Genomic DNA, 24733 nt, shown 5'->3' on the forward strand with positions numbered 1-24733 from the left:
TGAGTGTGGTGGAGCATTTGAACAAAAGTGTTATTCAAGTAAGACTCTCGATGCCTATACTCATGATAGGGAAGAGTGAAATGCTGGTGCTCTTCCGGAATAGGAGTAGTAGGAACCACCACAAACCCACGAGCAGGAGTCACTATCTCAACGGACCACGTGATCACTGCTATAATCGTCAAAACAAAAAAAACACTTAATACTCCTAAAATATTCTTCTTAGTAGTATTCATAGCCACAAGAGTCATCTTTAAACTAAAAAATAGAAAAAACAAAATAGTCAATGAGCTCTTTACTCTGGGCAGACATTGGTTTCTTCACCACAGACCAAGACAGGTGTCACTACACTACGCAGGGCTGATCCCCTTCCCTTGTCATATTGGCTCTCCGTTTCTACTACCCAGAGCGGTTGCTCAACCAGTCTCGCAACAAAAAAAACCTATAGGAATCACTTTCTTGATCTCAAATTATTGTTTGGTCCGGGAAGAACTCCTCAGATCCGTCAGGTGATACAACAGGGCCTTTCTCCGTAGTCAGGATGTCTCGATGATCAGTCAGCACAGCAGGTTCCACCAGGGTCGGCAAGACCGTCCGGCAATGGATGCTATGCACCCAGTTCTTCTTGTTGGTAACACGAAGTGCCGTTCTCGTGGCGAGGAGTACTTGTTCCGGTCCGCGCCACCTCGGTTCCAGACTGCTTGACCTCTCGAAGACTTTCACCATCACATGGTCACCAGGACGGAGTTCATGGCCTTCACCTTGGGATTTATCAGGGAGCGCTTCTCGAACCTGTTGATGAATAGAAACCAAGTTATCAGTTAATTGTGCCAAATAGTCATTCATTAAAACACAAGGTACATCATACACAGAGCTTGGTTTTGGAACTCCCCAAATATTCATCGGCCGTCCAAATACCAACTCATACGGGGTAAGACCCGTTCTAGAATGTGGTACTGATCTGATGGACAACAATGCCAATGGCAATGCATCTGGCCAAGTCAATTTCGTGGAGGCTACGATTTTCGCGATTTTTAGCTTCAGAGTAGCATTGTACCTTTCCACCAATCCTGCTGATTGTGGATGGAACACAGCATGAAACTTTTGCTTGATTCCCAATCCCTTCAGAACATACTTGATAACTTCTCAAACAAAATGAGGTCCGTTATCATTCCATAGGAGCCTGCAAACACCAAATCTGGGGAAGAACTCCTTCAGTAGCACCTTAGCAGTAGTAATCGCAGTATTGTCTTTTGTGGGGTATGCCTCAATCCATTTACTGAAAGCACAGACCACCACTAGAACATACTTTAAATTATTACACCGCTCAAGCTGGATATAGTCCATTTGCAGGACTTCAAAAGGTGCAGTTGGTGTAACAAAACCTCCAGATGGAACTCGCGTTCCCTTTCCAGGATTGTATTGCAAACAAATCAAGCAGGACTGTACTACTCTTTTAGCTGTGCTAGCAATTTCTGGATGCTCCCAAACTTGTGTAAGCATTTCCTTTATTGCGGAAGCTCCAACATGTGCTAACCCATGTGCCATCTGGACCATAGGCTGTACGAAAGCTATAGGCAGCTTCCATTGGTCCATCTGCTTATTTCTCCAACAACCTTCATCATCTAGCTCTCCATTTTTTGACCACTGTTCACGTTCTTTGTCAGAAGCTGTTTTCTGTATCTCTCGCACTTCCTGCCTAGCATCGTGCCATCTTTCAGCTTGCGACTTCACTATATACATAGAAGTAGTGATCCTCTGCATGGCAGTTTCACGTGCTACCTGGTCTACAAAGGCATTTCCCTGACCAATTTTATCTGTTACTTTCTTGTGTGCACTGCACTTTATAATAGCTACTTTCTTCGGACATGTCAATGCAGTCAAGAGATTATGCACTAAATCTCAGTGCATTATCTGTATTCCGTGAGATGTAAGAAAGCCTCTTTCCTTCCAGAGTAGGCCAAAATCATGTGCTACTCCAAAAGCATAGCGGCTATCCGTATAAATGTTCACGCACAACCCAGTACTGAGCTCACATGCTCTCGTCAGAGCTATCAACTCAGCTGCTTGGGCTGATTTCTGCGGTATGCGAGCTGTCTCCACTATTGTTTCAAGTGTCGTAATTGCATATGCGGCTGAAGTCGTACCATCCGGCCACTTCAGGCAAGACCCATCAACCCACAATTCACCATCCACATCTGGAAGGGGCGTATCCTGCAAATCAATGCGACCCTTTGTCTGTTCCTCAGTCAGAAAAATACAATTGTGCGTTTCTTGTGACTGAGGCTGGGTCACCGGATATGGCAGCAAAGTGGCTGGGTTCAAAGTTTCACATCTCCTCAATGTAATGTGAGGAGCTAACAATGTCAATTCATATCCTGTAAGACGGGCACTAGTCAAATGCTGTGTTTTCGTCTGATTCAAAAGGGCATCAACAGCATGCGGTACTAACACTAACAATTTATGTGACAAAACTATTCCCTCACTCTGCCGAATTGACACTGCTGTTGCTGCAACTGAACGAAAGCATCCAGGTAATGCTCTAGCAACAGGATCAAGGACTGCTGAGAAATAGGCACACGGACGTTGCTTATCGCCGTGTAACTGAACCAACACTGACAATGCACATCCGTCTTTCTCATGTACATAAAGTATGAAAGCTTTGTGTAATCTGGTGTACCTAACACTGGTGCTGAGCAAAGGGCTTGTCGTAGTTGTCGAAAAGCATTTTCACATTCCTCTGTCCATGGGAGAGGTACTGGGGTATCTTTTGTCAAGAGTGCTAACAATGCTTTAACAATGTGTGAAAATCCCAGGATCCACTGTCTACAAAAGGAAGTGAGACCCAAAAATGCACGTACTCCTTTCTGTGTGGTAGGAACTGGCATATCTAAAACTGCTTGTATGCGGTCTGATGTCAATGCACGTCCCTCCTTAGACAAAAGGTGACCTAAGTAGGTTACCTTTGGTCTACAATATTGCAATTTCTTCCGAGATACCTTATGATGATGTAAGGCAAGGAAAGAAAGCAAAGAGAGCGTACATTTCTCACACTGTTCTGGGGTGTCGGCTGCCAACAAGATGTCATTGACATATTGGATGAGATCCACACCTTCGGGCAATACAAACAAATCAAGTTCCCTTTTCAATGCTTGACTGTAAATACTCGGACTCTCAGTATAGCCTTGAGGTACTCTACAAAATCGGTACGATCGATTATTCAAAGTGAAACCGAACAAATATCGGCTATCAGGATGAATAGGGATCCAAAAGAAAGCGTTCTTCAAGTCTATCACAGAGAATGTAGTAGCAGTTGGAGGAACCAAAGTAAGGAGTGTTGTGATGTGGGATACCACAGGATACTGTAGTACTACAATTTTATTTACTTCCCTCAAATCAATAATGAATCTGTAAACACGCTTGTCAGTATCTCTCTTCAGAATTGGAAGAATCGGGCTATTGCAAACATTAAATGGAACTTCCTCAACAACCCCAACTCGAAAAGGATCATGCACAATGCGTATGAGTGCTTCTTCTCCCTCCTGTGAGATGCGATATTCTGGCAATCGGGGTAACACAGCTCCCTCCTTAACGCTGATTTGAACCGGAGGAATTACCATCTGACCCACATCAGTGTCCGATGTAGCCCAGATGGACTCAGGTAATGTGGCTAATGCAACATCTTCTTTAACAAGACAAATTCTGTCAAATTCGGAATGATTATCATTTAAAATGACTCTTACCCCTTCAGGAGAACATCGTATCGTGGCTCTAAAGTATTTCAACATGTCAAGACCTACAATATTGTTTGGTGTATTAGGGGAAATCAAAAACGGACATGAAGCACTGAATTTGTCAACATAAAGTGGAAGTGGTTGTGACAATGGGCTAAGGGAAGGTGTTCCATCGAAACCTATCGAAGTAATAGTCGTGCCAGACAGGGGAGCCCTCGGAACCAATTGTTTAGATAAAGCGCTACGAGTAGCTCCTGTATCGACCAGAAACCGATCAGTAGAGCCCAAAACATGTGCTGTAACATAGGGACCCGTCTGATCTACTGGAACTTCAATTGAGTCCTTACCCCATCCTAGGCAATCCTATGCAAGAGCTGAATCGTATAGATCAGACTGAACATAATCGGACATTTGATATTGATTTCGCCTATCAAAGGTGTTCTGTCTATACTGTGGGCGTGCATTTGCATCGAATCGAACACGATCATTCACATTTCCCCGAGCATCTGAGGAGCCTGAACTATTTCTCCCTTGGCCCCGCCCACGAGCATCCGGTGGGGGACGCAATAATGGGCAATTACGCATCCAATGGCCGAACTGATACAATATGCGCATTGATTAATATTTAAATTCGTACGAGTGTAAGGAGTATTGAGAGATGTCAGTCCACCTCTATCATAGTTTCTATCAAGGCCCCTATCATAACCTCTAGAAGGCGGGCCATATACCTGTGCCATCATAACTTTCGTTTTTAACTCTTTAGATTTCTTGTCCTCATTCCCCTAGCTTCCGGTTCCTGGCGCTCATAATATTGAGCCATTGTTAAAACAGAGGCCGGAGAGGAAGTAGTCCAAGAACTCTCACTAGCTTTTAAGCGGCAAGCTATCCGTGGTAACAAATTCGTAACATATTTATCAACGAACAGATGTCTGCCGGTATCATCTGTTAAAGATTGGCCGCTAAAATCATGAAAAGTTTCTTCAAAACGTGTGAAAAAATCTGAAACCGATTCATCTGCCTTTTGTTTACAGGACGCTAACATCGTCCAATCAATCTTTTTAGGGGGAATTATCATTTTAAGTTTAGTTAAAATGGCTGCAGGGAGATCTAATATTAACCGATGCGGCTTTTGGGCGGGTTCTCTATAGACATCCAACTGTTCAAGATCTTTCCATTCAGCACCCAAAATAACACGATCGTCAATCTTACAAACTGTTCGCCACATGTCTGGGGGCAAAATTAAACCGAAAAACAAATCAATATCGCGTAAGGTCATAGTGCAAGAATTTGAGGCGCGTTCAACTTCCTCATAAAAGGCCGCTGGGTTTTTACGCGGGTCAAGCAACGCATTTTTAAGCGCCATTACATCTGCTCTATTCCACGGAGTATATACCCAATTATAAATAAAATATCCCTTGACATCAACAGAATTTTTATCATCATCGTCTCCCTTTCCTTTAGGAGGAACATACAAGGGCGCAGCTTCCCGCATAGGTTTCATTTTGGCAGATTTTATCTTATCTGTCTCGGAGATAGAAAACGGCGATACTCCATTCGGCTTAGGCTGTGGAACGCTGTCCGCATTCTTTTTCTGCTCTTTCAGCTGGGATGCCTCATTTCGTAATTTAACCAGTCGTCTAATCGCGTCTGGTACCTGAGAAAAAACAAAAGAGCCATCACGTAAAAGTCTACGATCATTCGCTATGTCAGTTGGTTCTAACACCGAAGAGTATTTTCGAAACATTTCTATAACTTCATCAGCAAATATCGCAGAAAAATATATCTGCTCCTTTTCAGACCAATCCTGTATGCTAGCTAAGATATCGGGAGCAGAATGAGTACTACGCTGTGCTTTACGAGCAGCCTGCCATAGTTCGGACGAACGTTCAGCTGATAACATGGATCGAGTATCCCGCGTTTTCTGTTGCTCCGAGTCAGAGTCCTCATCGTCTCCGGACGGAGCGGTCGGAACGGCATACGAGGGTGGAGGTCGATCTAATAACAAAAAATCATCTTGCGGTTTATTAAGGACAGGATAGAGAGGCTGGCGGACAGGATATTGGCCAGATATCTGTAATCTACGTTCCTTATCCTCTCGCTCCTGCAGTTCTTTCGTTTCTTTCTTTCGCAACTCAATCGCTTTCTCATACACACTCTTTTGCTGCTCTCTCAATCAACGCTTGCTCACGCTTCTCTTGCTGCCGTACTTCTTTCTCCCACATTCGCAAACTCTCAAACATTGTAGTGTAGTTCCTATTATCCCAATAGGCTCTGCGCATTGGAATAATATCTTCAATAGTATAGACCTAGGATGGAGGTTAACTAGGTCTTCTACTGACGATATTAGACTTAAAGTTTTGTGTTTGCCAGCTAGCTCAGAGTTCACTAGAAACTTTCTCGAATAGGCAATGAGGATTTTAACCTCCCTGGATAGACAAGAAGGGATTTAGTTTCTGACAACCATAGAACATGACAACTTTGCTCTCCCCTAATCAAGAGTGTATCTCTAGAGTCGTGTGAAAACAAAAGACAACTTATTTTACTCAGTCAGTTCAGTGCATTCTTAGTTTCACCAGATTGTAGAGAAAAGGAAGAGACGGGCATGTTCAATAAAAGATGGTATTTATTGATCAGTCTCTTTTCTCGTACAAGAGAAATGAATCGCTACTATTGTAATACTTATAATTAAGTAAAGTGCATACAGTAAAGATAGAATTATAAAATAATACTGTAAAAGCATTGATATGGTTTCTGAGCCATATGATACTTTAAAATGGATAAAATATATACATACATATATACATTTGACTAATCGTACTCAACTGGTGCTTCTAATCACGCCTACCCCAGTGTACCTGACCTAAGCCTAATACGTGGGCGGGAGTAGATAAGTAGCAGTTTAAGTTAAGTTTGTTTTGCCAAGGGACTGACTCAAGAATTCTCTGCAAGGGGTTATTCAGTTCTGTACCTGAGATCTAGAATGGTGGAGGGCTGGTATCTCTTATCCCAGGTCTTGATATTCCAGCTGCCTGCGAGGGCTGCGTGGAAGCGCCGGAGCTGGATTTCTCGGCAGGAGAAAGGCAGCGTCTCGTTCTCAGCGCGCCAGGAAGGCGGGGCAGCGTCTGTGGGCTTCGCTCTCAGCTGGGCTCCTCGGCAAGTCTCGCTGCTCCAATCTCATCACCATGGCGTGTGTTTGCTTAAGGCAATGTCGGTAATATTTATACCTGAAAGGTGCCGAGATTGACGTAAGGATGGACATATATACGTCAATAAGGATGTCATATGAACGGGTTCGTTCGCACATTCTTTTACTGAAGTTCTCGGTGAAATCAAAACAATGGCTACGGGAATTTCCCAGGTCGCTGTAGGTTTGATTTGTTTTGAGAACTCCGTATGCCTTATCAGGGGCTGGAGGAATATCGCTTGCCTAATTAGATGGCATGCGTTATGACCTAATCAGATAACGCGCTTCTGTGCCGTGGTGTGGCTTAATCAGATAACGGTTTTTGCACCGTTAGATGGCTGCTAGTTAATTATTAACCAAACCAGGGTCAGGAATAGGGGGATCGATACAGTACCTATAGAAATACATCACACCCACTCCACGTAGACTATGTCCATATTTACAAATCTAGGCATAGTGAAACTAGTAGCGTTTGTGTATACCGTACCACCCCATAATACATTCATATGCATTCTGAAAGTTGGAATTATGAAATATACGAAACACAATCATATATACTATATGCACAGGCAGTATAATAATGCTAAACATATAACGCATATTTTAAACTCAGCACGAATAAATGCGAAAACTACACATGAAATGGCTCTTAATACAGAAGAAAAGTGCGAGACCATTTCATCACAATCATAAAGTTTTGTATGAAAATGCTAGAAGGTAGCTAATGTCTCTTGACTACCTAAAATAGAAATTCAGTTCTCTAAGAATAATGTCTACTTTAAGCAGAAGATAAGTGTCCCAAAAAATTGTAAATATTTTGGAATTGGGAAAAAAGGTTCTCGCTGTCTTCACACTGATGAGAAAAAATTCCCATAACACTTTTGAAAAGTTGAAGGCCAAATTCAGAATGTAGGGAACTCCGTGTGCTAGCTTGCTCAAAGTCATTCCTTCTGCTCTGGTGAAAACATCATATCATTTAGACTGTTGAAAAAACTGTCAACAGCTTCTTGCGAAAGTTCTACTAAGTCTGTAAAAGTTGTTACCATGCATTCATGAGCATGATTGCCTTCATTGATGTTTTGATCAGCATAGCTGACTGAAGGTCGTACCTGATCGATGCTGCTTTCATCTCATACTTCACTACCCCTCAATCGTAGTGGTGAAGTCTCCACGAATGCCGTCATCAGGATAGGTAGCCGCTGGGGGCAGCACCAGACCCAACAAGGTTTCTGCGTCCAATGGCACATCCGATTGTAGTGTCAAACATGTGTCCAACACGCATTCTTTGCCGCATAGCAGGCACCTTAATACAGGCATAACACAACGTTGCCACATCGGTCTAAATGAAAGAAACCAAGTCATGTTCAAGTCTCGAAGCCGTGCTAGTCCAAGGACTTTAGTTATGCGGTCCCGGTAGCCAATGGCTAGGATCGTTTCTTCCCTTGTCGCAGGTGTTTTGTCTGTGACATGGTTTGCCATAGCGAAATAACAGGATCAAAAATAGGACACCTGCCACCAGTCCCAAAAGTAGAGGAAGTCCGCCAAAAATGGAATGGACAAAGTCTGGAAAAATACCCAGGATGGCTTTGAATGGTGTTAAAACTCCTGAAAACACTGTCTTAAATACACTTGAGACACCACTGGTATCAGAAATATTTAAGATCTCGTTCAGTATTTCTGCGAAATGTATGGGGGAATTAGTTGATAACAATGAATGAATCTCTGCCGTTGTCCTTGCAACTTGGAGATCATACGTTTCTTTTGATGACGTTAGCCTGGTCGGCGTCTGTAGGAGCACTGTCTTCATTCTGCTTAAAGTATCAATTCGAATAGAAGCAATTTTCAAATCGGGCCATAACCTTGCCTCCCTGTCTGGAGAATCGTTCGGGAACAATACTCGTTCACAGCACATGACCTCCCTAGTCACGGTTATGAGATAAGGTATTCCGGGCAGCAAACTACAACATCTGCGATCTACTATTAGAATGTAACTCCCGTTCGAGAGTCTCCTAAAGAATGGTTCTATTTGTGTTGCAGGTGTGCCTAGCTGGTAACATGAAAGGTTATTTGAAGTCCCTTCACAGGCTCCATGCAAGCTAATACCCTGACACAGAAGTGTACCGCTTAGTGATCTTGCACAATTATTGCCACTAAGAAACACTTTCTGGCCTTTATTACTGACACATTCGTGTGTATAGGGCAAGTTCCATGTTGACTTAATGTACCCTTTACCCAACCTTTCATACTGGCCTGCCTGTATATATTTTTGGCAGTATTGAAACTGGAAAGTAGTTATCGGAATATTTATTATTCCATGTATTATCCATTCAATGACAGGTCGTTCTGACATTGTCAATGGTAATCTCTCAAGTTTTTCAATGCTCAGAATTGTATAGTCAGCACCCTTCTGTGCCAAACTGATTTGTTTATCAGAAGGTTAAAGATATAAAATAATGACGTTGTGTTCATTAAACGCCAAGGCACATAGCCTGAACGCAGATTTTGTAACGTCCAGCCAAGCTGTACAATAGAACGCAATTGGGACTGACCGTGTTGTAACATCAGTAAGTCTTGCGATATTATATCGATTGCTGAAGACACAATGCTGTCCAGAGAATATATTCTGGAGGACAGAGTCATTAACCCATTGTCCACCACAGAAAGTGATTTTTCCAAATTAATACGGTCAATTTCCCGTATTTTCTCTGCTGTCTCAATTTGAGTTTCTTTCCAGGCTTCGTTATAAGCTGCATATATAGAGGCCGCTATGAAACGTTTTTGACGCTGTTTGCGTGGTCCCATAATGAAATCACGCAAGTCAGCACCTTCTGTAAGTAAAGTTAGGTGTTGCTTAATTTCTGCCAGTGTGGACGTTTGTAGCCATTGAAGGCAGAGCTTGCCCACGCTGTAAGTGGTTACTATCCCTGGATGTTGTCTTTGGGAATATCTAGGGTCTGGCCTGGTCAATGTGAACCCCTGTATTTTTTTCAGGAATCTGTCTTGACAGTTATTTGTATCTGTGGGCCAGATCAACCATTCTTTCCATTCAGGATGTGTTCTGTTCTGGTTTAGTATATGGTTTACGTCTATCTCAACATCTATAGAGCTATTATCATTCACTGTTGGCTTTGGAATAGACGGTTTGTTTAAATCTTTGATTTTGGCTAAGCCAAGACAGGTAGTTTGTTGAATAGTGTCATTCAAAAATATAATTTGTTCTGGGATCATGCAGGCTCTAAACAATGATTCTATACCTTGTACTTGCCAATCTCTTGTACCCCAAACAGTTTTTGCTTCAATATTATTGTTCCAGAAATCAAAACCAAATGTATTCATTTGCTCAAAAAATGAAACTGAATATATCAATTTTGTGTTTGTAAGCATGGTCTTCATACCTGTCCTATTTGACAATTTGAAATAAAATGTTTCTGCATTACTTGTGTTAAACCCTGAAAAGTATGAATATTTATCATAAAATGTTTTCGAGCTACCTTTTGGAGGAGTAGCACAATGTTCCCATTGGTTATAATTTAAAACATTTCTAGGTTGTGCAGATTTGTGTAGATAATGGTTACCATAGTGGTTGTAGCAGAACATCTGATCATAATTAGACGAACCCTGCAAATAATCATGTTCTGTAAATTTAGCAGACATCACAAGATCAGACATCATATCATTAATACTTTCAAAGTCCCAATCATCAGCAAATGTACTTGGTTTTACAAAGTCACTCAATGAGATCTTGAATTGGTGTGGATACTTCAGGATTTCAACCGGACCATAGATTTCATAATCAGTTTTGTCCCATGCTACACCGCCTGGTATAGGATTGGCTGTGAAGTTCACTGAAGAAAGTTCTCTTTTCTCGATGTGTGAAGATGTGTGTGGTTTAAGGACCAAGTTGATTTTCTGGCTTGCTGTGTCCATTTTAGCATATTTGCCTTCAATGAAATGTCCCAAGCATAGTACCATGATGAGCCAAAGTATGAGGATAAATGCACCTAAGGCCACCCAAAATTCAATCCATGGAGAAATCAGATAGGTTTCTTTCAGCTGTTGAAAAAGTTCCTTAGCTTTATCTTTAAAAATTTTTGTTGATGGCTGTTTCTTAGATTCACTCAGATCTTCAGATGAATCATTGAAGTTGATGAAGTAGCCGGATGCTGTTCTGTCAATTGTTCCAATGGCTTCTGGATTACTTTTTGTGCTAGAAGTTTCCTTTGTTTTATCAGCATACTCATATGTTACTTCATTGTAGGTTGGTGTGTCTCGACTAAATGTTTTTATTTGGGTTTTTAGAGGTTCAAGTTCCATTGCTTTGTTGCATACTCCTTGTTGATGTTCTGTGGGCATTTCGAATGTGATTAGCCTCTTAGTTTGAACCTCTGGATTTGTAGCAAACATCGGTGTTCTGCTACTTCTTGGGAGTCCACTTGGCCTACTGTTTGTTATTGGCCACATGATTGTGGTTTTACCAGGTCGATGGATACAACTCTGTTCTCCTTTTTACCAGCAAGGGGCGGTAGTACTACTGATCTTGTCCCGTTGATAGACAAGACATGAACTGCTTTTCTGTAAGAAGGCCCAAATTCCTTCTTTACCGCGATCTTTTCTCTGACTAGATCCCCGACTTTTGGAATCCAGACAGGTCTTGCTGGGACAGGTGGTTTCTCTTCAGTGGTTGTTGGCTGTTGTTTCAACTTTATGTTGCTCAGGTCTTTTCTTGTTTCGTTTAAGTCCTGTAAAATAGCCAAACGATCTTTGATATCAAAGCTTTTGTCTTTAACCACTGAAGTCTGACTGTCAAGATCTTGGATCATCATTCTAGTCCCGAACAATAGTTCGTACGGACTGAATCCCCTCAGAGAATCTCTTGGCAGGTTATTTAGACTACGTTGGACACTTATTAGATGTTTGACCCACCCAGCTCCCGAACATAATACCTTTGCTGTTATAGATTGCTTTATGTCACGGTTTTTTCTTTCTACGATTCCGTTTCCCTCAGGATGAAATGGACAAGAGTACCGCAATGCAATGCCCATGCTGGTCATGGCCTCCTTATAAGCTCGAGAGCTAAAAGCAGGACCCTGGTCAGAATGTAGCATGCCAATTGCGTATGTGCCGATAAAGACTCGCAAATCTTTTATAACAGTTCTGGCGTCAGCCGATCGCTGGGGCCACATCCATATGAATCTCGTACATGAATCCACTGCGACCAAGATATATTTATAGTTACCATCCCTTTGTAAGGGACCACAGTGGTCCAGATAAACACAGGCTAATGGTTTATCTGAGATTAGAAGGGGCGTCTGTGCTGCTCTTCTCACTGTTGATACCTTCATTCTTTGACATATTTCACATTCTAGAACATAGTTCCTCGTCTGTCTTCTCATTTGTGGCCACCAGTATCTCTGCTTTAGTAATGATACTGTGGCTGAAACGCCAGCATGTACAGAAGCAAGCCCTTCGTGTGCCGCTATGATGAGTCCTAACCTATGTTCCATGTTTGGAATTGCCCCATCCCCCACTCCAGGGATTCGAGCAAACTGAACATTATTTACATCAGTTATGTATGAGTACTTTACTGGAAAGCCTTTCGGTAGTGTTTCTATCGCTTCTTTCTCCGTAGCGCAGACAGCCTGTAATATTTCGCTGTCTATTTTTGATTTTGACCGGGTGATGGCAGCTACGGAAGCCGTTTGCACAGCTGCCTTCGCGGCCTCATCAGCCAATGAATTCCCTGCAGCGTGAACGCCATCACGTTGATGACTCAGTGTATGTATCACGTGAGTCCTTTGTAGTTCTTTTTGTAAAAGAACTACTTGTTCCCAAAGCATTTTATGCTTGATTGTGCCACCTTTCGCATCTTTAAAACCATTCTGAACCCAGATCTGTAAGTATTCATTGTAAGACTGAACGCAATAATACGAATCGCACACTATGAGTGTGGGGAATTCTCGATCGGTATTTTCAAGCGCCATCTTGAATGCCAGTAGTTCTGCTCGCTGAGCTGTACAATCTCCTAGAGATTGTGTTTTAGTGACCAGGGGTTTAAATTTTCCTTCGTGCCAGTGACCTTTAACAATCGCGCACGCAGCACTGTAAGCTTGTTTACCCCCCACTGCGGGTTGTGCTGATCCGTCTGTATATAATATACAGCCGTAATGTTCTAGAGGCAGAATTTCGTCTGGCGGAGGACATTCAAATTCATATTGGAGAAATTCTTGTGTTTTTAAGTTGGGATCAAATTCGTATGCCACGTCTGTTGCAGCAAGAGAGTTAGCCCACTGTATCCACCTTGGATGGAGTGCTTTAGCATTCAGAATGCTTGCCTTTGTTACCGCCTCCAGGGCTGGTATCGGTGTCACGATGATTATTCGTTTACCTTGTGCTAGGGCCCGCTCCTTTGCTACAGCAGTCTGTACCGCGGTCAGAATTTTTTCCGTTGGGCTAAATTTCATTTCAGCTTTTGTGTACAAGTGTGATTTATATGCAATTGGTACCTTTTCTCCCTCATTAGAGGTCAGGTATGTGAATCCGCATCTTCCTGGGATGACTCGAATCACAAGGTTGCGTGTGTTATCACGTGTTTGTAATTTTGTTTTAATTAACATGTCTGTTTGTAAGGATCTCAAAATTTCTTTGTGTTTTTGAGTCCAATTGATTCTTTTAAAATCTGGTTTTATTAGATCATAAAGGGGTTTGACCCTTTCTGCGTAATTTATAATGTACGTTCTTCCGAAATTCAGGAAGCCTAGAATTGATTGTAAGTTTTTTAGTGTTCTAGGTGCTTGGATTACAGCACATTTTTCTAGGAAATTGTCAGCCAGGCTTTTGCCTTCACTTGATAGTTCATATCCTAAAAACAGGACTGTTAGATGGCCAATTCTTGACTTTTTAAAGTTGAATTTGTAACCCTCTGCTGCAAACCCAAGTATTATGGTGTTCACTCTCTTCAAGTGAGTATCCAAGTAATCGTCTGTTAGATAGATGTCGTCGACATAAGATAATACCTCGTCATCATATGTTTGTAGTAATTCTGTTACTCTCGCTGAGAATAATCCTGGGCTGTTCTTGAACCCCTGGGGCAAATGACAGAAATCTTTTTGCGCGCCATTTATTGAGAACGCCGTCAAATATCTGCTCTCTGGTGCTATATTTTGACAAAAGAATCCATTAGAGATGTCTAATGTTGTTTTGTATTTTTTGCGCACCATGTTATTCATTAGTGCAGCACTATGCGAGTTTTGTACTGCAAAGGTTTTGCAACATGAGTTAAGGTGTCTGTAGTCCAAAACAAGACGATATAAATTGTCTGGTTTGGAGACAGGAAAAAAAGGATTATTCATTTGTGAGGTGCAAGTTTCAATCACCCCCTGGTATTCAAGCTGATCTAGGATCCCTTTTACCTGTTTTTTAGCTTCTTGCTTAATTGGGTACTGCCTCTGTGCAGTAGGTTGTGATTTTAACTGGATTTTGTGAGGAGGAGAGTCCTCATCCCATCCCACATGATTTTTATTTAAGGCAGGGGCTTGAGCTACTGCCCACTTTCTTGCAAGTGTATATTTTTTATGAATTGGAATATGATTTGAGAAGGCAGGCATAATTATTTCTTCGCCATGTGGGCACTCCCTGACAAACTCGGGTGGCCAGTCTCGTTCAGCTAGAAGGATGTCATAGCCCTCGGAGAGATTATCCCAAAATAGACCCCTTATTTTTCTAGTCTTATCCCCCTCTATACGCAATGTTATTTCATATATTTTATGAGGTTCGCTAACTCTGGTATCTGCAGTTTCCACTTGAATGTATTCATTCGTGTCCACTGTCTCCAGATTATTCACAAGGACTTTGCGAGCTATGCTCACTTCTGCTGCGCTGTCTAGCATTGTCTGAGCCCATTCTCCGTTTTTCAGCTGTGTCCTCAGTATTCTCGGCATTGTTGATTACTTTAATACTGGCTACCTTCTTCTTTGGAAATTGTAATTTTTTTTATTCAGATGAGCAGGTTCCTTGTCTTTGGACTTGACGTGCTCTTCCCTGTGTTCTGATCGTCCTCTTCTTTCCGATTTCTGCGAGGAAGTCTGAAAAGATTGAGAGGGACATGTATCAATATCTTGATATCTATCAGGTTTTTTTATATTATCCCTATTTCTAAGGTTGTATTTTTTCACAGAGGGCTCCCTTTGGGGAGACTTGCGTCCTTGGTCAGGAGACCTTCCTCTGGACTGGAATCTTTTTTCTTTAGGATTGGATTGTTTATTTCCATCCCAGCTCTTTTTTTGAGTGTTTAAATTATTTTTAATAAATACCTTTTCAGGACTTTCAACTAGTTGGGGTTTCACTGGTATTCCACCCAAACTATCTCTTCCTAGTTCTTCATAGGATTTTTCTATGATTCTGGTAATTTCAGATGGTTGGTCTGCTATATTTGTCTCATTTAACCTCTGGCGGATCGCCACATTTGCTGCTTCTCCCTTTATGTTTGCTAGTAATATTGCCGAGACCTGCTTGAAGTCTTTCAGTAATTTCATACCGAGAGTTAAAGCGGGTTCTGGACCGTATTCATCTTGAATTTGTTTTAGCACATCTGGTATTACTGACATGGATGGTACACCATGTGTTTTTGTGTAAATGGAAGCAAAGACTGTTCCCCAAGTGTCACAATCCTCCACGTGTGGTGCGATTCCCATTGGAAGACAGATAGTCAGAATCCTGTGTTTCTCAACAGAGGTGGTATCTGGGAACACAGCCTCTATTTGAGTGATTTTTTGTGCTAGCCAGAAAGGTATTTGTTCCCGTTTTGCAGGTACTTTACCTAGACAGGACTGTATGTTCTGTGGTGTAATTTTATTTGTGTTCCCCTGATGAGGGGTCAGCTGTGGAATTTTAATTGCTGGTTGGACTGTTGAAGTCCGCATTACATATTGGACTAATTGTCTATGTATTTTTATTAATTGTTTTAGCTGTGCTAAAAGGTCTGCTGCAGGCATTTCTTCAATGTCTGGATGTGGTGTGTATCCGGCTAGGACCGGCCATGTTGCTCCTGGTCTACCTAGTGGACCGAGCCTGGTAATGTGATTATTATGTTTTAGGGCGCCATTAAACAAGAGCAGGTGCTCTTGGAATTTGAGTGGTATTTCCACCTCCTCAAAAGGAATGTACTCATTAGGAGGTTCCTCTGTTTTGTAAAAGTGGAAGACCTTTGTTACAGCGTTTGCTGCTGGAAAATTTATCCATGAATAGAATACCTCTGTCTGCCGACATTCGTGTGCCTCAATTACGAATATGACTGTACCACCTCTCGATGTCAGTCCATTTTCTATAAGTTTCAAAGTTATAGATTTCCTTATGTTGACCGGATGAGTATTATATCCGGGTCATTTTCCTGCATAGTGGTATCAGCTGCTACGAGTTCAGCTGCTATTCTAACTGTCTCTCTTTCTTCCTCACTGTCTGTCATTTTACCGACAGGAAGGTTCTTCTGTTTGTTTACAGATCAGGTTTCTACGCAAACAAAGATTAGATGCACAATATTTTGGAACAGTGTATCCTTCAACGTTGAATAAACCAAGAACCATACATAGGAGTCTCCTCCTGCCAAGTTTGGCGGATATGACCTTTCACCCACTCCAGACGTCTTTGGAGTATTATGGGAAAAAAAGGGGCTCTGTGTGAAAAAGCACGACTGAGTTACTCTAATGTCTTGCGTTAGTTTTATCGCCTATCCAAACGGTTGGGCGCCATGTAGTGTAGTTCCTATTATCCCAATAGGCTCTGCGCATTGGAATAATATCTTCAATAGTATAGACCTAGGACGGAGGTTAACTAGGTCTTCTACTGACGATATTAGACTTAAAGTTTTGTGTTTGCCAGCTAGCTCAGAGTTTACTAGAAACTTTCTCGAATAGGCAAGGAGGATTTTAAACTCCCTGGATAGACAAGAAGGGATTTAGTTTCTGACAACCATAGAACATGACATCTTTGCTCTCCCCTAATCAAGAGTGTATCTCTAGAGTCGTGTGAAAACAAAAGACAACTTATTTTACTCAGTCAGTTCAGTGCATTCTTAGTTTCACCAGATTGTAGAGAAAAGGAAGAGACGGGCGTGTTCAATAAAAGATGGTATTTATTGATCAGTCTCTTTTCTCGTACAAGAGAAATGAATCGCTACTATTGTAATACTTATAATTAAGTAAAGTGCATACAGTAAAGATAGAATTATAAAATAATACTGTAAAAGCATTGATATGGTTTCTGAGCCATATGATATTTTAAAATGGATAAAATATATACATACATATATACATTTGACTAATCGTACTCAACTGGTGCTTCTAATCACGCCTACCCCAGTGTACCTGACCTAAGCCTAATACGTGGGCGGGAGTAGATAAGTAGCAGTTTAAGTTAAGTTTGTTTTGCCAAGGGACTGACTCAAGAATTCTCTGCAAGGGGTTATTCAGTTCTGTACCTGAGATCTAGAATGGTGGAGGGCTGGTATCTCTTATCCCAGGTCTTGATATTCCAGCTGCCTGCGAGGGCTGCGTGGAAGCGCCGGAGCTGGATTTCTCGGCAGGAGAAAGGCAGCGTCTCGTTCTCAGCGCATCAGGAAGGCGGGGCAGCGTCTGTGGGCTTCGCTCTCAGCTGGGCTCCTCTGCAAGTCTCGCTGCTCCAATCTCGTCACCACCGCGTGTTTTTGCTTAAGGCAATGTCGGTAATATTTATACCTGAAAGGTGCCGAGATTGACGTAAGGATGGACATATATACGTCAATAAGGATGTCATACGAACGGGTTCGTTCGCACATTCTTTTACTGAAGTTCTCGGTGAAATCAAAACAATGGCTACGGGAATTTCCCAGGTCGCTGTAGGTTTGATTTGTTTTGAGAACTCCGTATGCCTTATCAGGGGCTGGAGGAATATCGCTTGCCTAATTAGATGGCATGCGTTATGACCTAATCAGATAACGCGCTTCTGTGCCGTGGTGTGGCTTAATCAGATAACGGTTTTTGCACCGTTAGATGGCTGCTAGTTAATTATTAACCAAACCATGGTCAGGAATAGGGGGATCGATACAGTACCTATAGAAATACATCACAACATGTCACGCCTAGATTTTCGCTCAAACAAACATTGCTCCACATACTCAACCTTTCGCGCATCAAATGACCCATGCAGTGGCCACCGTAACTCAGGATCCTTCTTAGTGTATTTGTGCCACAACGTGCTGTACATTATGGCAGAAAGACCAAACTACACATACATATCTCTATTAGGTGTCCCCTCCGGGGGAGCCGGCTGTGATTCTTCAAGTCGCAAACTGGTACCCTTACAAAAGCAGCACAACCTTCGAAGTGCGCTAAAAGCAGGCATGTCAAAAGAAATAGCGCAAAATATACACTATTTATAGGGAAAGAGCGCTTAAGGTACCTTCTTAGTACATCGCGCTATACAAACAAAGGTTGAGGAAAAATCCTCGCATTACCTGCCTATATGAGCTGCAGTTCATATATTTCCCAAATACATATACATATCCAAGTAGACTAGTCTGATTTCCCAAATACAAATATGCCACGGTAAGCGTTTCCTGAAACTACCTTACCACTCAAGGGCATCCAAATTCCAAGACCTACAACAGGCGCCGCAAAACGGCTCTTACCAATCATAGGCTGTCCAGGTTCCAACTGCCAAGTTCTAAATTCGACCAAACGGTCACTGCACGGCGGACCAACAGAAGAGATCTCAGTCGAGGACCGGCGCCACCTGGATGGTCGGATCAGAAAGTAGGGAAGAACTGCCTCGGGTGCCAAGACTCGGGTCTCCTCTGGCAGTGATCGCTTCCTCAGGGAAGTTCCGAACCGTCGTCACGACCCAATCCTTCGGGCATCCGAGTCGCCGATGAGCCCCACGTGCCGGCGCCAATTTGTCGTAGCAGACCTCAGCCAGGCCAGCTAGTGCAAGTGGTTCGCCCTTCTGTACACAAAAGTCCGCAGACTCCAAAGGAAAAAGTTGGCACGGAAACTGGAAATACAAAACATAACGTTTATTACACCTCATGAGTTGGTGCCAAAATTCCACCAGTATCCTTCGGTACTGCGAGAAGTAGCACAAATGGCTACTGGACACATGGTTTATTTATACCCACACAGGGGCTCAAAAGAAGGCGTTACAAAGCATAAGAGCACATTTTATGTCCATACAAGGTAATATCGAAAGGCACAATCGATCAGTGGGTGGAGCTATCAGTCTTGGGGTCTCGGTTAACACATTCCAATCTAAGGCTAACCATTTACAGATGTGGACCCTAACGGTCAGCAGAAAACACAGAGATGCTCTTAATAGCTTGGTGCCGGGCAGGTTAGAGGCCATGAGCAGTAGGGTAGGACAACGCACATGGTCGACACGAGGCAGCATGTGGCAGACAAAATGGCTGCCATGGATTCAAAATGGATGCCATAACAAATGTCAAGATAACAGAAAAACCAAGATGTCTTTCGCTAACGCTCAACCTAATCGCCGTTTTATATACAACAGGGCCTTTGGAAGACTTATCTTGGGGATTCTCACCACCTTTCCCCTGGGGAGGTTTTGTAACGACTTTCTTCTGGTCACCCCAGTGGTTGTCTTTGTCACCCTAGTCTTGACCCAGTGGTCTGCCTTCTTTCTCAATTCTTGGGAAGAAATTAGACCTCGGTCTGCCAAATGCTGATGCAACTTTTCATTTGTGCAATTACTTAATATATGTTCCTTCGTGAACAACTTGAAAAGTTCAGTAAAGTCATGCACATTGTGTCCAGTTAACCAACCATTTAGTGTCTTTACTGAGTAGTTAACAAAATCAATCCAGGACTGGTTTTGGGTTTTGTGACCCACCCTGAATCTAATTCTGTACTCCTCAGTGTTGAGTCCAAATCCCTCAATAAGAATCTTCTTCATGAGATCATAGGACCCTGCATCCGAATCAGAGCGGGTCAGAAGCCTGTCTCTGCAGTTACCAGAGAACAGTTCCCACAGTAGTGCTGCCAGTGAGGTTTCTTCACCTTTCTCATGTCACAAGCCCTCTTAAAGGTGTGAACCATTTGGTGATGTCATCACCCTCCTCAAATTTAGGGACAATCCCTTTGGGGATTTTAGGATAATAAGATTGCTCTTTATCCTTGTTATTTGTATTGCAGCCACCCTTGATGGGTGCTAAAAAGCTGTCCCCTTTATTGGGGTTGTCCCAATGTCCTCACTGGAGCCTAAGCCACCTGTGTGACCTCTAGGTCCCTAGGGGTTGATGTTTGGAGTTAAGGGTATTGGGGGCCCTTTCCTCCCTTGGGATTATTGGAGGGGGGTTCCTATCCCCCTCATCCTCATCGCTTTCCTCCTCTGATTGGTCATCACCATGTTCAGAGGGGTGGGCCATGACATACTCAGCCAGGAGCTCCTGAAGTCCTTGTTTGGTTGGATGCTGACCCATTGGTATATTTTTAATTTTACATAAGGACCTTATCTCCTTGAAAGACAAGTGTAGATAAGGAGTGAGGTCGAGCTCCTCAACCATGTCCTGCATGTTATAGTTACTTTCACTAATAGCTGGGTTCTTTTGAGACATTCTAACAAAGTTCTAACCCGTCTACCCTTGACTATAGTGACTTTTATTTTCAAAAATTCTAAAGGGACTTAAGCAAGGCCCTAACAAGACTTTTAGTAGTTTGGAAAAAATGGCAATTAAAAAAAATCAGAATTCTAAAGGCCAACAAATGCCAGTTTGTATGCAACCGCTGATTCACCAGCATGTACAACAGGCAGCTTCATTGCACGGCCCATCAATCGAGTGGCGATAAACCAGTGTTCCTATCAGGGATACTTCAAATACTCATCAGCATCAAATGTAAAGCATCTGGCCATTTCAGTGATGTTGAAGCATTAACTTAATCTAGTTGAGCCTTGATAGTCCAATTCATTTGTTCAATTATACCTAAAGTCTCAGGTCAATAGCTGCAATGTAGTGTTTACTCAATCTGTAATGCTGTGCAAATAATCTTGAGGACCTCATTGTTAAAGTGGCTACCTATCTAGTTTCTGAGAAAATGGCATTCCATACCTAGGGATCAGTTCTCGTAATAACAGTTTTGCTACTGTGAGACTGTCATTTCTTCTGGTTAAGTATGCTTCCACCAATCTCTCCGCTGTGTTTCCTTTCCATCCCCCCACCGTGATCCTGTGTCTGACTCCCCTTTCCAGCCCTACTTGACCTTGTTTGTTTTTTCCTACACCCCTGTCTCTAACCCTCATTCCCCAGCCTCCCTCATGCGCCAGATAATTTTTTAATTTTTTAATTTTTATGCTATGGTTACTGATATAACTTTGTGCAACTTGGTCTCATGTAAAGCACTCTGATACCTCCAGGTCTAGACAGTGCTATATAAAACTCTTCAGATAAATAAATAAATAACTGATCATGCGCAAGGTGGGGGGTCAAGAAAATGGTGACCAAGACAGTGGAGAAAGGGGCATTGACCCCTGATGGAGATAATGTGCCCCCCCCACCCGTTCCACCTCAGGCAGCAATCACAGACATTTTTAAGATTAAAGATGGAGGAGGGAGTCAAACTATCCAAGAGCTCCTTAGAGAACAAAACCTGGAGAAAACTAAGTAAACTTCACCCGCAGAACAGGAACCTACCTCAGTATATATGGAAAAGAACCGAGCAGGAACCCCAGTAGCAGATATTGGATGCCCTTTGCTCCGTAATTCCGCCCAGGGGGAATCACTGGGATTCCCAGAGAGACTATCCAGGGGGCACATATGATTATATATGACCCTCAACTGAACTCCCAATCTGTTTCAGCCAGTGGCTTCACTGCTGGAAGGAAAGGGCTGCCTGCCGCCAGTGTTATATCTGATGGGACAGATACATTTTTCTCATTCACGGTGGAATCCCACTAAGGTGACTCTCGCTCTAGCAACAGTGAAAAAACTGATAGTTTGTCGACCTCAGGCTCCAGCAAACTGGAAACACCCAAGTCTCCAGCACACTGGAAGCACCCAAGACCCCTCGGATGTGCCAAAAATATCAGAGGAGCTCAAATGGGTCCAAGGGTCACACTGATCCTCAAAAAAACAGGGGGACTCGCACTACCGGCACCGGGCTGAAGTGGGATTATTCACCCACCAGGATCAGCGGAGGTGGTACCCGCCCAGTCAGAAAATCCTCATTGTGGCCAACAGGCTAAAGGGACAGTTCATACAAACCCTGCTCTGAGCATGATTCCAGAGTCGATTAAGGAACATCATGCAGAGACGCGGGCGGATGGGAAGAAAGCTGGGCAGGTTTCTAAAAAACTGGACGGTGAGGTGCGGAAAGTAGGGAAGTCTTGTGTAGAGATCGGTGAGTGACTTAATAACATGGAAGAGAGAACAACTGCTGTGGAGACCAAACTGACTTCTGTGAGAGAGCAGACAAGAGCTCACGATGCTCAATTAACCGATGTCATGTGGAAGCTGGAGGATCTGGAAAATCGCGAGAGGAGAAATAACCTCTGCTTTCTCAGTATCGAAGAATGTTTGGAAGGAGATGCCATCCGAACTTTTATTTTGGTTCTTCTTCAGAAAGCTTTACCAGATCTTACAGGCTGGGACTGGGAATGTGAAGTCCATTGGGCACGTTGGTTCCCATTCACAGCCTGGCAGAGACAAAAAGCAACTAAGAGCCATCTTAGTTTTTTTTTTCCAACTTCATGTTGTGGCAGGTTATATTTGAGAAACCCGCCCAGATGCTAGAAGGCAATACAGGGCAACCTCTCGTTTGTTCCCCCTGATTTCTGCCACATAACGGTGGAACGTAGGTGGCCTCTGTGACAGGTAATCAAGCCTTATCAAGATGCTCGTTTCAAAGCTTTTTGCTCGTAACCAGCGAGGCTGAAAACAATAGTCAGAGGCTCTGTCAAGTTTTTGACCTCTGAGATACCAGCTAGAGAGTATCTGGATCAGGCTCTGGCCGAAAAAAGAAATGGTTATGGGGCTTCCTTCTTTTAGGGGGACTTTTCATGTGGGTTTCTTCACATGGGAAATATACTTTATCTTCCTCCTCTAACTTTCTTGTTTTTTCTTTCTCTTTGATATAAGAAGTGTATTTTCTTAGTTTAATCTTCTCACCTTAATTGGTAGGCACTAGTTCTTATTCAAGGATGAGGGTAGAAGGGGCCTTAGGGGTGGGAGCTTGCTCTGGCCCTGCCATCTCTATCACACAGACGTGGTTGGTCTAACTGCTTTCAATGGTAGGAGAGGGAGAGGGGGAGGTAAGGGGGTAAGAGGGGTCTCAGAGGGATCGGTGAATGTAGAAAAGTTGTTATGTTAATTGCAGCAAAATTGTGTTTTCTCTATGGATATTTTGGCAGCATCGAAGTGTAGAGTACAGTGTGTATATCAAATAGATGGGGGAGCTATCTTTTGCGGTACATAGCCTTTATCAACAGTGGGAGGGCATTTTGGATGGCTAAAAATATGATTTAGAGTAATGGCTAAACTACGTATTGGCACCATTAACATCTGTGAGTTCAATGACAGTGCTAATAAGAGAAAAATCCAAGAAGATCTAAAAATCCTACAGGCAGATGTGTACTGTCTTCAGGAAACCCACATAGCCCGAAATGATAGTAATTTTCTGAATGCTCTTGGGTTAAAGGTTGCCTGTCATACAACACAGGATGCAAGGACCAAGGGGGTAGTGATATTAGTGAAAAGGGATTTTATTACACCAGGGAGAAAATCTATGGATAAGAATGGCAGATGGGCAATAATGGAATGCAAAGCAGGTAGTGTCTGTTTTACATTATGTTCTGTTTATGCTCCTGTTTTAGGCGATCCTGGTGTGTTGAATTTTTTAGCTATCGAATCACACTCCTGGCCAGCACTCTATGTAGTTTGTGGGGACCTAAATATTAATGAATCCAGAGGAATCTCTGGGGAGAATTGAGTATCCAGCACAGAGCGCACACCGCAAACTCTGTGGTCTCTGATGAATCTATTAAGAGATATTGGTCTGGTGCATGTCTGGCCGTGTTTGAAAGCTCAGGAGCCTGAATATACTTATTATTCTGCCCCGCATGGCAAGTTTGCTAGATTGAATTATTTTTTAGTTTCACCACCCTTACTTAAGGAGGCCCAGATAGAACTCTTTCCAAGAGTTATGTCAGACAATAACCCTGTTGTGCTGAAATACCAATTTTTCATGGTTATCAAAGGGATATATGAGATGGATGGACATTTGAGGGGGCACTCTTATCCAATCAAGAATATGTTAAGTCTATGAAGGCCTGAATTGTGTATTTTTGCAATAATAATAGGGATAGTGCTCACCCAGGAATGATATGGGACGCATTTAAGGCGTCAGTGAGGGGGAAACCCTGCGGTATAGCCTAGATAAACAAAAGAGGGGGTTAGGACAAAAAAAAGAGCTATACCAGAAACTCTGCCTTCTAGAGACAGAATTAATTAGCACGGTGGCCTTGGGGGACGACGTGTCTCCAATACTGAATTCAATTGCCATTACAAAAGCATGCCTGAATGATTTTAACGCTGAAAAGACCGCGGGACGTACCTGCAAGGAGACAGGAATGCTATGAATACAGCGAAAGTGTGGGTCGGTACCTGGCTGTCAGGGCTAGTTAGCAGCTGGCTGCAGGGCATATAGGGCAGGTTAGGAATATGAAAGGTATAGTAGTCTCAGACCCTGCTGAGGTTAGGGAGGCCTTCAGGGAATTTTATGAGGATTTATATAAAGCTCCACCAGTAGGAGACGCTCGTATGATAGGTAAACATTTGGATTTT

At 42.8% G+C, this 24733-nt stretch overlaps 1 protein-coding gene across 2 annotated transcripts in view; it reads left to right on the plus strand.

The window, feature by feature from the left end:
* LOC144753731 (cytosolic phospholipase A2 gamma-like) overlaps window positions 1-24733 on the plus strand; it is a 928534-nt gene that overhangs the window by 894014 nt on the left and 9787 nt on the right. The window lies entirely within an intron of this gene.

Source organism: Lissotriton helveticus, chromosome 5_1 (genome assembly GCF_964261635.1).
Source record: "Lissotriton helveticus chromosome 5_1, aLisHel1.1, whole genome shotgun sequence".
NCBI classification, from domain to species: Eukaryota; Metazoa; Chordata; class Amphibia; order Caudata; family Salamandridae; genus Lissotriton; species Lissotriton helveticus.